Below are 14,650 nucleotides of genomic sequence, written 5' to 3' on the forward strand. Positions count from 1 at the left end.
GAGATAACTTGGTTCACTGTGAACAAGTTTCAGAAGTAATAAATTACTAGAGGCTGCCAATATATGATCAGCTTTTTCCTGCAAATATAGAACAACAATAATTGGGAAAATAGCCTACTACAACCATCAGTGATACAATCGTCAATTCTCTACTGTATATTTTGTTATTAGACTTTATCATTTCACTCAGTTATTAGGTAGGAATAAGTCCTCAAAAAAAAAAAACCAAAATGTTCTGCATACCAACTGTGGTAAAATTCTGCATGAGATATTGAGGACAAATATTATATATATATATATATATATTTATATATATATATATATATATATATATATATATATATATGCAACAAGGTGTCAAATCCCTTACAGGAAACATATAAAGTGTTATGGTAGTAATTAATAATGGGTTAAGAGAAAGAATCAAGCACCCAAGAGATATAATGAGATCTCCCTTTGTCTCTTTCTCTTTTTCTAGCAAGAGCACCCTATTTATCATGCCACAAATCACAGGAATAATGCTTGAAACATTATCTTAGAAAGTACAGACAGAAACTTACTCAGGTTGATAATTAATATCTATACAAAATCAACAGCTAACATTATATTTAATGGCAAGAAACTCAGAACTTTTTGCCTAAGATCAGGAACAAAAAAAGAATGTTCCCTATCACTGTTGGGCTGGCAAGACTGGGGACCTCAAAACAGCAACCCCAGGCCAGCAGCCTTCCAATAAGGCCGCCTTGCTGCCCTACCCTAACTTAGCAGACAAAGACCTGTAACCCTTGCCCTAACTGGAATGCAGCCCTACCCCCATCTTCCCACCAAGACCACCTTGCGGCCCTACCTTAGCACACAAAGACCTGTAACCCTTGCCCTAACTGGAATGCCACCCTACCACCATCTTCCCCGCCAACACCACCTTATCTCCCTACCCTAACTTAGCTTACAAAGACCTGTAACACTTGCCCTAATCGGAATGCACCCTGCCCCCATCTTCCCACCGAAAACTCTTTATAGCACCCCCTGCGGTTTGCCTGGGCAGGACTTCCCTGACTCAAGCTCCTCTGAGTCACAGAACCTAGCCCAGGAGCACTCCCCATTAAAGCACTATCAAACCTACTGCCTGGCTCTGCCATTTTTTTTTTTTTTAATTTCTCCGCCATTCATTTGGGAAAAACCTAAGAATCACCACTCCTTTCCAACACTGTACTGGAATTCACTGTTGTAACAAGACAAGAAAATAATAGTATACATGTTGGGAAGGAAGAAATAAAACTCTTTGTTCACATATGACATTGACTATCTGTGTAGAAAATCTGTTAGAATTGACAAAAAAAAAAAAAAATCCTAGAACTAATAGCATATTATACCAAGGTTGCAGGATACAGGGTTAATATACAAAGGGCAATTTTTTTTTAATATACTAGGAAATAACTGAAATTAGAAATTAAAAATACAGTATCATTTACATTAGCACACCCAAAGATAAAATATGTATAGGATCTCTATGAGGGAAACAGCACAACCCTCATGAATAAAATGAAAGAACTAAAGAAATGGAGATTTGTGATATCAGAGATATTGTGTTTAACATGGTTAAATAAGACTCATTCATGTCCCCCTTCCAGTGACAAAAATTTGGCATCTATTCACATATAATTGTACCTCTTTGGGTGCTATGAGATTCGAGAGCACATGCCAAGGGACCCATGAGGACTCTCACCCACTCGGGCGTTTAGTAATAGCCATAAAGACCTTGGTCTTGGCTGTGGACCGTAGAGTGGCCTGTGAACTGGCTTCAGCCCCATTCAGCTTTGGCTCAGGAGTCCCTGGAGAACCCTGTCTTAGACAATCACCTATGGACCAGAGAGTCTTTGATGAAGTCCAGGTTTCCAATGGAAAAGCTCCAGCACAGTGTTGGAACAAAAATGTATGAGTTTGGATGCACTGGAGAAGGTAAAAGGGAAAGTTTGACTTTACCCACATCAATCCTCCTCCAAGGTGGTACAGCTCAGGGCCAAGAGAGATCTTGTTGGCCTATCATTTTTCTGACTTCAATACCTCACCTTCAACAATGGTTAACTCACCCAGACAGTAAATCAATAAGGAAATGTTTGACTTGAACTATACTTTAAACTAAATTGACCTAACAGATACAAACAGAACATTTCCATCCAGCAGAGGCAGAATACACATTTTTCTCAAACACACATGGGACGTTCTCCAGGATAGATTATATGATAGGTCACAAAACAAGGCTTAGCAAATTTAAGAAGTTTGAAATAATACTAAGGATATTTTTCAGCCACAATTGTATAAAACTAGATATCAATAACAGGAGGAAAACTGGAAAAGTCCAAATATGTTAAGAGAAATGAAAATGGAAGGTCAACACCACAAGTCCTGTAGATGCAGCAAAAGCTAATGTAAAAGGGTATTTTATCACAATAAATGTCTATATCAGGAAACAAAGATCTCAAATAAACAATCTAACTTCTCACAAGTTTTTTAAACTAAAAAAGACAAGAAGAAACTAAGCCCAATTTAGCATACAAAATAACAAAGATCACGCTCAAAAAAACAAAGACCAGAGAATTTAAAAACTTAATGAAACTAAAAGTTGATTTTATTGAAGATACAGAAATTAACAAACCTTACCTATAATAACTAAGAAAAAAGAGAAAACTCAAAATCAAAAATGAAAGAAGGGGAATTATAATACCACAGAAATACAATAATTGTAAGAGACTTCTATAAACAATTATAAGACAACAAATTGGATAAACCAAAGGAAATATATAAATTCCTAGAATCATACACCCAACCAAGATTGAATCATAAAGTAGCAAATCTGAACAGGCCAATAATAACTAAGGAAATTGAATCATAATAAGAAACCTCCTAATAAAGAAAAGTCCAGGGCCAGATGACTTCACTGATGAATTCTACTGAAAATTTAATGAATTATTATTATTATTATTATTATTGATTTTATTTTTTCGTGAGAGACACGCAGAGAGAGGCAGAGACATAGGCAGAGAGAGAAGCAGGCTCCCTATGGGGAGCCTGATGTGGGACTCAATCCCAGGACCCCAGAATCATCACCTGAGCTAAAGGCAGACACTCAATTACTGAGCCACACAGATGCCCCTGAAAATTTAATGAATTAACACCAGTTCTCAAACTTATCTAAAAAACTGAAAAGGCATGAACACTCCCAAACTCACTTAAGAGGGCAGCATTATCTTGATAATCAAAGTCAGGCAAAGACAGAACAAGAAAAGAAAACTACCAGTCAATAAACTTGATGAACATAATTACTAAAATTCTCAACAAAATATTAGCCAACCAAAATCAACAAAATAAAAGGATCATATGCTATGACCAAGTGATATTTATTGCTGGGATGCAAGGATGGCTCAACACACACAAATCAATAAATGTGATATTTATTCACATAAAATTCAATTTCCTTTCATGAAACAATGCTCAACAAACTGCAGAGGAATGTATTTCAACATAATAAAGGCCATGTATAACAAGTTCACTGCTAACATCATACTTAATAGTGAGAGGTTAAACATTTTTTTTCTTTAAGATCAGAAAAAAGAAAAGGATCCTCACTCACACCTCTCCCGTTCAACATTGTACTGGAAGACCTAGCCAGAGCAATTAGCAAGAAAAAGAAATAAAATTGTAAAGGAAGAAGTAAAATTCTCTTTGTTTGAGATATAATCTTATGCATAGAAATCCACCATATAACTGTTATAACTAATAAATTAAGTAAAACTGCAGAATTCAAAAGCAACATACAAAAATTAGTTGTATTCCTAAACACTAACAATTAAATATCTGGAAAAGAAAAAAGAAAGCAATTCTACTTATAATAGCATCAAAAAAATGCTTAGGAATAAATTTACCCAAGGAGATAAAAGATCTGTACACTGAAAACTGTAATATTTTGATGAAAAAAATAAAGAACACAAAAATAAATGGAAATATACCCTGTGTTCACAGATTGGAAGATAATGTAAAAATATCTGTACTACACAAAGCTGTCTGTAAATTCTTATCAAAAGTTCCAATGGCATTTGTCACAAAAAAAAAAAAAAAAGCCAAAATATGTCTGGGAGTACACAAAACTCTGAATAGACAAAGCAATCATGAATGTAAGAAAAAGTTGGAGATGGGGCCCTTGGGTGACATCTGCCTTCTGCTTAGGTCATGATCTCAGGGTCCTAGGATCAAGCCCTGAGTAGGGCTCTTTGCTCAGCTGGGAGTCTGCTTCTCCCTCTCCCTCTGTGCTCCAGCTCTCTCTCTCTCTCCCTCTCTCTCTCAAACAGATAAATTTAAAAAAAATTTTGAAGAAAAAGTGGGAGGCATCACACTTCCTCATTTCAAACAATATTACAAAACTATACTCTTTGAAACACTATTGTACTAGCATAAAAACAGACATATAGATCACCAATGGAACAGAATGGAGAGCTTAGAAATAAATGTATGACAAGAGTGCTAAGTGCAAAGAATGATCTTTTCCATAAATGGCAAAGGAAAAACTGGAAAATCACTTGCAAAAAAATGAAATTGAATTCCTACATTATACAACTCAAAAAAATTTTTTTAAGATTTCATTTATTTATTTATGAGAGATACAGAGAGACAGAGAGGTGGAGACACAGGCCGAGGGAGAAGTAGGCTGTATGCAGGGATCCTGATGTGGAACTCAATCTTGGATCTCCAGAATCATGCCCTGGGGCCAAAGTCATGTGCTAGACTTCTGAGCCACCCAGGGATTTCCATGTGACTCAAAATTAATTTGAAATGGATTAAAGACCTGAAACTGCAAAACGTAGAGAATTAAAAAAGGAAAAAGGTTTTTGATGTTAGTATTGGAATGACTTTTTGGATATGACATGAAAAGCCAAGGAAAGTAAAGCTAAAATAAATAAATGAGATTACATCAAACTAAAAAGCAAAAGAAGCAACAAAATGGAAAAAAATGCTCGGTGAATGGGAGAAAATATTTAAAAATCATATACCTGGTAAGGGTTTAATCTCCAAAACATATAATACAACTCAAAAAGGAAATAAAAATAATCTGATTTTAAAAATGCCAGAGGAGGGGCTTCTGGGTGGCTCAGTCCATTAAGTATCTGCCTTTGGCTGAGATCATGATCCCTGGGGTCCTTGGATCAAGCCCTGCATCAGACTACCTGCTGAGCAGACTACTTGTCCCTCTCCTCTGCCCCTCCACCCTTCCCCACCCCCTACTTATGTTCTTTGTCTCTCAAATTAATAAAATCTTTTTTCTTTCTTTCTTTTTCTTTTTTCTTTCATTCTTTCTTTTTTTATTTCTTTCTCTCTCTCTTTCTTTCTTTCTTTTTTGTATTTTTTTTTATTGGAGTTCAATTTGCCAACATATAGCATAACACCCAGTGCTCATCCCCTCAGGTGCCCCCCTCAGTGCCCATCACCCGGTCGCCCCATCCCCCTGCCCACCTCCCTTTCCACTACTCCTTGTTCGTTTCTGAGAGTTAGGTGTCTCTCATGTTCTGTCACCCTCACTGATATTTCCCACTCATTTTCTCTCCTTTCCCCTTTATTTCCTTTCACTATTTTTTATATTCCCCAAATGAATGAGACCATATAATGTTTGTCCTTCTCCGATTGACTTACTTCACTCAGCATAATACCCTCCCGCTCCATCCACCTTGAATAAAATGGTGGGTATTCGTCATTTCTAATGGCTAATATGCCATTGTATACATAAACCACATCTTCTTTATCCATTCATCTTTCGATGGACACTGAGGCTCCTTCCATAGTTTGGCTATTGTGGACATTGCTGCTATAAACATTGGGGTGCAGGTATCCTGCTCTTTCACTGCATCTGTATCTTTGGGGTAAATCCCCAGCAGTGCAACTGCTGGGTTGTAGGGTAGTTCTATTTTTAGCTCTGAGGAACCTCCACACATTTTTCCAGAGTGGCTGCACCAGTTCACATTGCCACCAACAGTGCAGGAGGGTTCTCCTTTCTCCACATCTTCTCCAACATTTGTTGTTTCCTGTCTTGTTAATTTTCACCATTCTCATTGGTGTGAGGTGTTATCTTACTGTGGTTTTGATTTGTATTTCCCTGATGGCAAGTGATGCGGGGCATTTTCTCATGTGCTTTTTGGCCATGTCTATGTCTTCTTTGGTGAAATTTCTGTTCATGTCTTTTGCCCATTTCATGATTGGATTGTTTGTTCCTTTGCTGTTGAGTTAGTAAGTTCTCTATAGGGCAGCCCGTATGGCTCAGCGAATTAGCGCCACCTTCAGTCCAGGGCATGATCCTGGAGACCCGAGGTTGAGTCCCATGTTGGACTCCTTGCATGGAGCCTGCTTCTCCCTCTGCCTGTGTCTCTGCCTCTCTCTATCTCTGTGTCTCTATGAATAAATAAAATCTTTAAAACAAAATAAGTTCTTTATAGATCTTCCATACTAGCCCTTTATCTGATATGTCATTTGCAAATATCTTCTCCCATTCTGTAGGTTGTCTTTTAGTTTTGCTGATTGTTTCTTTTCCTGTGCAGAAGATTTTTATCTTAAGTCCCAATAGTTCATTTTTGCTTTGTTTCCCTTGCCTTCATAGATGTATCTTGCATGAAGTTGCTGTGGCCAAGTTCAAAAAGGGTGTCACCTGTGCTCTCCTCTAGGATTTTGATGGATTCTTGTCTCACATTTAGATCTTTCATCCATTTTGAGTTTATCTTTGTGTATAGTGGAAGAGAATGGTCTAGTTTCATTCTTCTGCATGTGGCTGTCCAATTTTCCCAGCACTATTTACTGAAGAGACTGTATTTTTCCAGTGGATAGTCTTTCCTCCTTTATCAAATATTAGTTGACCATAGAGTTGAGGGCCCATTTCTGGGTTCTCTATTCTGTTCCATTGATCTATGTGTCTGTTTTTGTGCCAGTACCACACTGTCTTGATGACCACAGCTTTGTAGTACAACCTGAAATCTGGCATTGTGATGCCCCCAGCTATGGTTTTCTTTTTTAATATTCCCCTGGCTATTCAGGGTTTTTTCTGATTCCACACAAATCTTAAGATGATTTGTTCCAAATCTCTGAAGAAAGTCCATGGTATTTTGATAGGGATTGCATTAACCGTGTAAATTCCCTGGGTAACATTGACATTTTCACAATATTAATTCTTCCAATCCATGAGCATGGATATTTTTCCATCTCTTTGTGTCTTCCTCAATTTCTTTCAGAAGTGTTCTATAGTTTTTAGGGTATAGATCCTTTACCTCTTTGGTTAGGTTTATTCCTAGGTATCTTATGCTTTTGGGTGCAACTGTAAATGGGATTGACTCCTTAATTTCTATTTCTTAAGTCTCATTGTTAGTGTAGAGAAATGCCACTGATTTCTGGGTGTTGATTTTGTGTCCTGCAACACTGCCGAATTGCTGTATGAGTTCTAGCAATCTTGGGGTGCAGTCTTTTGGGTTTTCTATGTAGAGTATCATATCATCTGCAAAGAGGGAGAGTTTGACTTCTTCTTTGTCAATTTGAATGCCTTTTATTTCTTTTTGTTGCCTGATTGCTGAGGCTAGGACTTCCAGTACTATGTTGAATAGCAGTGGTGAGAGTGGACATCCCTGTCATGTTCCTGATCTTAGGGGAAAGGCTCCCAGTGTTTACCCATTGAGAATATTTGCTGTGGGCTTTTCGTAGATGGCTTTTAAGATGCTGAGGAATGTTCCCCCTATCCCTATACTCTGAAGAGTTTTGATCAGGAACGGATGCTGTATTTTGTCAAATGCTTTCTCTGTATCTATTGAGAGGATCATATGGTTCTTGTTTTTTCTCTTGTTGATATGATCTATTATGTTGATTGTTATACCAGTGTTGAACCAGCCTTGCATCCCGGGGATAAATCCCACTTGGTCATGGTGAATAATCTTCTTAATGTACTGTTGGATCCTATTGGCTAGTCTCTTGTTGAGAATTTTTGCATCTGTGTTCATCAGGGATATTTGTCTATAATTCTCTTTTTTGGTGGGGTCTTTGGTTTTGGAATTAAGGTGATGCTGATCTCATAGAATGAGTTTGGAAGTATTCCATCCCTTTCTATCTTTCAGAACAGCTTTAGTAGAATAGGTATTGTTTCTTCTTTAAATGTTTGATAGAACTCCCCTGAGAAGCTATTTGGCCCTGGACTTTTGTGTCTTGGGAGGTTTTGGATGACTGCTTCAATTTCCTCCCTGGTTATTGGCCTGTTCAGGTTTTCTATTTCTTCCTGTTCCAGTTTTGGTAGTTTGTGGTTTTCCAGAAATGCATCCATTTCTTCTAGATTGCCTAATTTATTCACATATAGATGCCCATAATATGTTTTTAAAATCGTTTGTATTTCCTTGGTATTGGTTGTGATCTCTTCTTTTTCATCTGTGATTCTAATTTGAATATTTTCTCTGTTGTTTTTAATAAGACTGGCTAATGGTTTATCTATCTTATTAATTCTTTCAAAGAACCAACTCTTGGTTTTGTTGATCTGTTCTACAATTCTTCTGGTGTCTATTTCATTGAGTTCTGCTCAAATCTTTATTAACTCTCTTCTTCTACTTGGAGTAGGTTGTAATTGCTGTTCTTTCTCCAGTTCCTTTACTTGCAAGGTTAGCTTGTGTATTTTAGTTTTTTTCCAATTTTTTGAAGGATGCTTGTATTGCAATGTATTTCCCTCTCAGGACTGCTTTTGCTGCATCCCAAATATTTTGAATGGTTGTATCTTCATTTCCTGCTGAGTGCCTTTCAGTCCAGTGCAGATTTTTAAAGTTCCTGCTTCCCCAGGGCTGGGCTTTCCTGCTCTGGGAGGTTCTCACTGCTGCCTGGCCTTAGCCTGGCTCCTCGTGGGGCCTCTCCCCTACTGGATTATTTTTTATCTTTTATTTATCCTACCTTGTTAGAAGTGAAAACTCCTCTCTGTAGCATTCCAGCTGTCCTCTCTTTAAATCTCAGGTTGAATTTGTAGGTTTTCAGGATGACTTGAAAGTTATCTAGGTAAGTTGGTGGGGACAGGGACCCCACTCCTCTGCCACCTTGCCCCACCATCTCTAAAATCTTTAAAAATAAAAATAAAAATGCCAGAGGAACTGAATAGTCTTTTCTCCAAAGAGCCCATATAAATTTCCCCCAGATTTGAAAAGATGCTCAATATCAGTAGTCATTAGAGAAACTCATAAAACTCAAAAACATAAAGAAATATCACCTCTTATCTGTTAGAATGGTTAGTATCAAAAAGGCACAAGATACGTTTTGGCAAGGATATGGTGAAAGGGGGAATCCTTGTGCACTAAGTGGTAGAAATGTAAATTTTTACAACTATTATGGAAAAAAAGTATGGAGATTCCTTTAAAAAAAATAAAAAATAGAGGGGTGCCTGAGTGGCTCAGTTGCTTAACTATCTGTTTTTAGCTTAGGTCATGATTTCAGGGTCCTGGGATGAAGCCCCCATTGGACTCCCTGCTCAGGAGGGAGTCTGCTTCTCCCCTCTCCCTCTACCCCTGCCCCTCGCCCATGTTCTCTTTCTCTCTCATAAATACAATTAACAATAGGACTATTATTTTTTCACCTGAGAGTTCTGTATCCTAAGCCTGCCAGGAGATAGCATCAGAGTCCACTAGTTAAGGGCTCAGTCTTAAAAGACTGCTTTTCTACCTCAGGTACCAATTGCAAGCCTAGGTTGTTACCTGTGCTTCAAACCGACAGGCTATACAGATTGAAGGTTTCCACAACCCTCAGCGTGGGTTTAATGAATTAGCTAATGAAGCCCACAGATCTCAGGAAATCCACTAGATTACCAGTTTATTACAAAGGACATTAAAGAATACAAATCAGTAGCCAGTTGAAGAAGTATATAGGTCAAATTCCTGAACAAAATAGTTTCTGTCCTTGCAGAGTTTGGGGCCTGGTATGGTGCCATGGGTAATTTTCTTGTTTCCCAACCCAGAAGCTCTCTGAACACCCTCCTTTTGTTTTGTTTTGTTTTGTTTTGTTTTTTTAAGATTTTATTTATTTATTCATGAGAGACAGAGAGAGAGGCAGAGACACAGGCAGAGGGAGAAGCAGGCTCCATGCAGGGGGCCTGATATGGGACTTGATCCCAGGTCTCCAGGATCAAACCCTGGGCCAAAGGCAGGCGCTAAACTGCTGAGCCACCCAGGGATCCCTCTTTTTGGTTTTTCTAAGGAGGCTTCATTATATGCGCATTATTGATTAAATCACTGGCCATTGGTGATTGATTCAACCTCCAGCCCTTCTACCCTTTCAGAAATCAGGGGATAGGCCTGAAAGTTCTAACCCTCTTCAAGGTTGGTTCACCTGGCAACAGCTCCCATCTTAAAGGCATTTCCAAAAATCATCTCATTAATATAAGCTCACTTGTGGTTGAAACATGCTTGTTATGAATTAGAAGACATCTATTTCGCCATTATGGCTTTGAAGCATTTTCAGGAACTAATGATAAAAGACTAAATATTATAACAAAAGATGCTCTCATTGCTCATATCAGCTCAGGAAATTTCAAGGGTATTGGGATTTGTGAGCTGGGGACAGAGGATGAAGATCACATATAGATAGATGATAGATAGATAGATAGATAGATAGATAGATAGATAGATAGAGATGTAGATAAAGGTATAGATATAGGCATAGATATAGATATGAGTCATATAGTATGGTCATCTAAATGGCCTGCACATTGATGTTTATAGTAGCTTTATTCATAATTGGCAAACTTAAAAGCAACCAAAATATCCTTCATTAGGTGAATGTATAAAACCCTGTGATACATCCAGACAATGGGATACTATTCAGCACTAAAAATAAACAAACAATAACAAAAACAACTATCAGGAGCTGTAATGTTATGGAGGAAACTTAAATGCATATTACTAAAAGTGAAAGAAGCCCATCTGAAAAGGCTACAGACCATATTATTTCAACTACATGATATCCTACATGAAAAGGCAAACTATGTAGAAAAGTTAAGGAATTGCCAGGAGTTATGGGGACAAAAGGGGTGAATAGTGAGGCATAGAGGATTTCTAGGGTCATGAAACTACTCTGTATGATGCTATAATAGTAGATACATGTCACTATATAATTTGTCCAAATCCTCAGAATGTACAGCACCAAGGTGAATCCTAATATAAACTATGAGTGATTATGATGCTGCAATGCAGATCAATGTAGATTTGTCAATTGTAACAAATGTACATTCTGTTGGGGGATATTGATAATGGGGCGGTGGCTGTGCATGTGTGTGGGGGGTAGTGGTTTTATGGGAAATCTCTGTACTGTGTGCTCTATTTACTATGAAACTAAATTTTCTAAATAAATTCTATTAAAATTTTTAAAGATTAACTAAGGTGGAGAAATTTATTGTGATGTGTGTATTATACTGTACAAGTGGGTGGGAAGTCCCCCTCCACTTGATATCAAAGTGTTAGAGGCAGAGATTAATGAGTCAAGGCTAATTAAAGAAGTAATTGCTTCTGGGGATGTACTTTAGGTAGGGAGGTAACTGTGTTAGAGGCTAAAAATATCATAGCTTAATAAAATAAAATTGCACAACTGAAAGGTAAGTAGAACAATAAAATGCCAAACATATTAAAATGTACTCTGTTTATTAGAAAAATAAATTGTATTCTGGAGTTCAATAAAAACCTAATTAAGGATTTTGGCTGGGCTTTACTGTTGTTGCAACTATTGTTACTTATTAATTGTTCTCTGGGGTCCAAAGATCTCTTTACAGCTGAGGGTATCTGAGACCCTAAATTTCCTAGAGCAAGAGTAATTGGATATGGGGCTTTAAGAAATTTTGAAAATGTCCAAAACACTAATGAAAATTGTACCTTTATTCAAGATCCAGCTGTACCGACTAATTAAAATGTTGGGTTCCTTTGCTTTGGGGTAGAATTGTACCTATTCACTATAGGAAAACTGGTTATCTCAGATATTTGTTACTTGTTTTCTATTAATAAAAAGGAGAAACAAATTAAATATTCCCTGAACAATGTAGTTTGGCAAGCAAGATTTTTCTAAACGTGGGATCCATTCACAAGTGGGCATGACCAAGGGAATATTAGGTAGTGGGAATATCTCTAAAATTCTCTGAAAGCTTCTTGTTCAAATTTTAGGTCACCCAGATCCTTTCAGCCATTTGCAGTCCTGTTGGTTTCTTGTATGCTATGCTGTTTTGTATTTACATGAGTGAAATTTCAGTAAAGGATGATTAAATAGTAATTTAGATTAAGCAAATATTATCAAGACAATTATTTGGTTGTTGTATAAGTGAACTTTTAGTTCAAAATTGTTTGGACTGCTTTGCTTAATTTATTTAAGTCATTCAGCATTTTACCATATATTGGTTATCTCTTCCAGTTCTGTGAAGAAGTTTATATAAGTTTACCACACACAGTAATATTTGGTCACTTCCTAACAAATTATTCGGAAGTTCCCATTGATTTTATTTTAGATATAACCCGAATAAAGTAGTTTTGTAGTTATGCTTCCCACTTCCTCCAGAGACTGGGCACACTCACCAAATAACAACAGCAACACAAAATAAAACAAAAACAAAACACCCTGTCCAAAGATCTTAAATTAGCAATGTCTATCAAGGTCTTATGTCTTTACCAAAAGAAGGACTGAAACAAAGGAAAACAAAACAAAACAACAATTATATTATACCATGGCCAACTAATTCTTATAAAAATCATTTTATAGAGTACAAAGCCTTTTCACAATGCTTTATGTCCCTGTTTGTATCTCTACAGGTAGTAGAGACACTTTTATTCTAATGCTGATATTCCCACTACTCTGAACTTGACATATCTGTCTGCCATTACTTCATCTGGCTGGTGATTCTCAGTCAAAAGGTTCATTAACTGATAATTAAGTTGATAAATATTGATTCATCATCTGTTACTTCATTAAGCTCACCTGCCAGTCTACTGAGATTTATTTTCTACTATCTTGATATTCACCTGTAAAATCTGTGATCTCCAACTTCCAAAAGCACTTTGTAAGTTTTACACACATTTCATTATCCCATTTTTTTTTCCACTCATCCAAAAGACCTGATGGGATGTTTGTTTTTTTTTTTTTTTCTTTCTTTCTTTTTACTTTTTACAACAGAATACCAGCAACCTCACACTGAGATCTTCCTTTTTAATTTACAGTACTTCCTGCAAATTAAAGGAGAAGTGTTTTTCCCACATCATTTCTTTTCCAGGGGAGGACAAATTTCATTTGGCTTAACTGCAATCCTTTGGTGTAAGTTTTCTCAGTCGTTCCATGTCAAAGAAGAAAAATAATTCAGAGCATGTATCTCTTCAAAACTTACAGCTCAGTTTTGGGCCCAAAATATGATCTTTTACAGCAAATGCTAAATTGGAAAAATTTAATTTTCCAATTGACAAACCAAAGTATTCTAAATACTCCCCAATGAGTGGGCCAGCAAATATGAAGTGAAAAAATTGCCACCTGTTTTTTCCCTCCTTGCAAAAATATTTGTTGTAGAACTCTATCATTGAAGGGAAGAGCTTATGTAGATTCTCTGTGTGATTCATTTTCTTACCTCTTAATTATGAAAATGTTCTTGTTTTTGTATAATATTTATGAAAAATGAATGAGTTGCCATGGCTATCAGAGAAAATAAATATAAACAAATTCCTAATCTTGTTTAGAAGTCTCACCAACAAGGAAATGGGAGATTGCAATCCAATTAGCTATTTGTTTATTTGTTTGTTTTTAAAAGTCTGACTTAAGGTGCACCTGGGTTGTTCAGTGGTTGAGCATCTGCCTTTGGCTCAGGTCATGATCCCAGGACTCAGATCAAGTCCCAGATCAGGTTCCCTGGGGGGAGCCTGCTTCTCCCTCTGCCTATGTCTCTGCCTCTCTCTGTGTGTCTGTCATGAATAAATAAATAAAATCTTAAAAAGAAAAAAAAGAGAAAGCTTTCGTTCAAAAGTTTGACTTAAAGCGACTTTTTCGGCTTTGAGATATAATTGATACAAAACACTAGTAAGTTTAAGGTGTAGGCTGTGATGATTTGATACATGTATATGTTGATAAATTTTTACTACAGTAAGGTTAGTTAACATATTCTTTAACTCATGTTATTACCACTTTGTTGTTGTTTTTAAGGTGAGAAGATTAAAGCTGTATTCTCATAGCCACTTGCCTGTAGCTTTTCAAACAAAAGGTTAAGTTCTCATTTGGCAGAACATATACTTAAATTGTAATGTTATAGAGAGGATTAGCATGGCCTCTGAGCAAAGATAACACACAAATTCCTGAAGCATTCCATATTTTTGAGCACTGGGTGATGGAATTGTTGAATCACTATGTTGTATATCTGAAACTAATACATCACTGTATGCTAAGTATACTGGAATTTAAGATTAAACTAAATTTAAAAAAATAAACAAGAGGGTAAAATACAAGGGCAAGGTAATTTCCAGGATCTAGGATAAGATGAAAACCTCTCTGCAAGTAGAACAATGGAGGATATCAAAGCAGCACAGAGACATGCATTCTAATAGGTGTGCAAGAAAAATGAATAAAAAGGGATGAGGAGTGATACAAACAACTG

At 36.8% G+C, this 14,650-nt stretch overlaps 1 long non-coding RNA gene and 1 other non-coding gene across 2 annotated transcripts in view; both read left to right on the forward strand.

Annotated features, from left to right (window-relative positions):
* Nucleotides 1–14,650, forward strand: part of LOC144286345 (uncharacterized) — a 71,990-nt gene that overhangs the window by 19,163 nt on the left and 38,177 nt on the right. The window lies entirely within an intron of this gene.
* LOC144287278 (U6 spliceosomal RNA) lies at nt 14,266–14,371 on the forward strand. Its single transcript, XR_013355121.1, has one exon. It is a non-coding gene; the product is annotated as a U6 spliceosomal RNA (small nuclear RNA).

This window comes from Canis aureus, chromosome 16 (genome assembly GCF_053574225.1).
Source record: "Canis aureus isolate CA01 chromosome 16, VMU_Caureus_v.1.0, whole genome shotgun sequence".
NCBI lineage: Eukaryota > Metazoa > Chordata > Mammalia > Carnivora > Canidae > Canis > Canis aureus.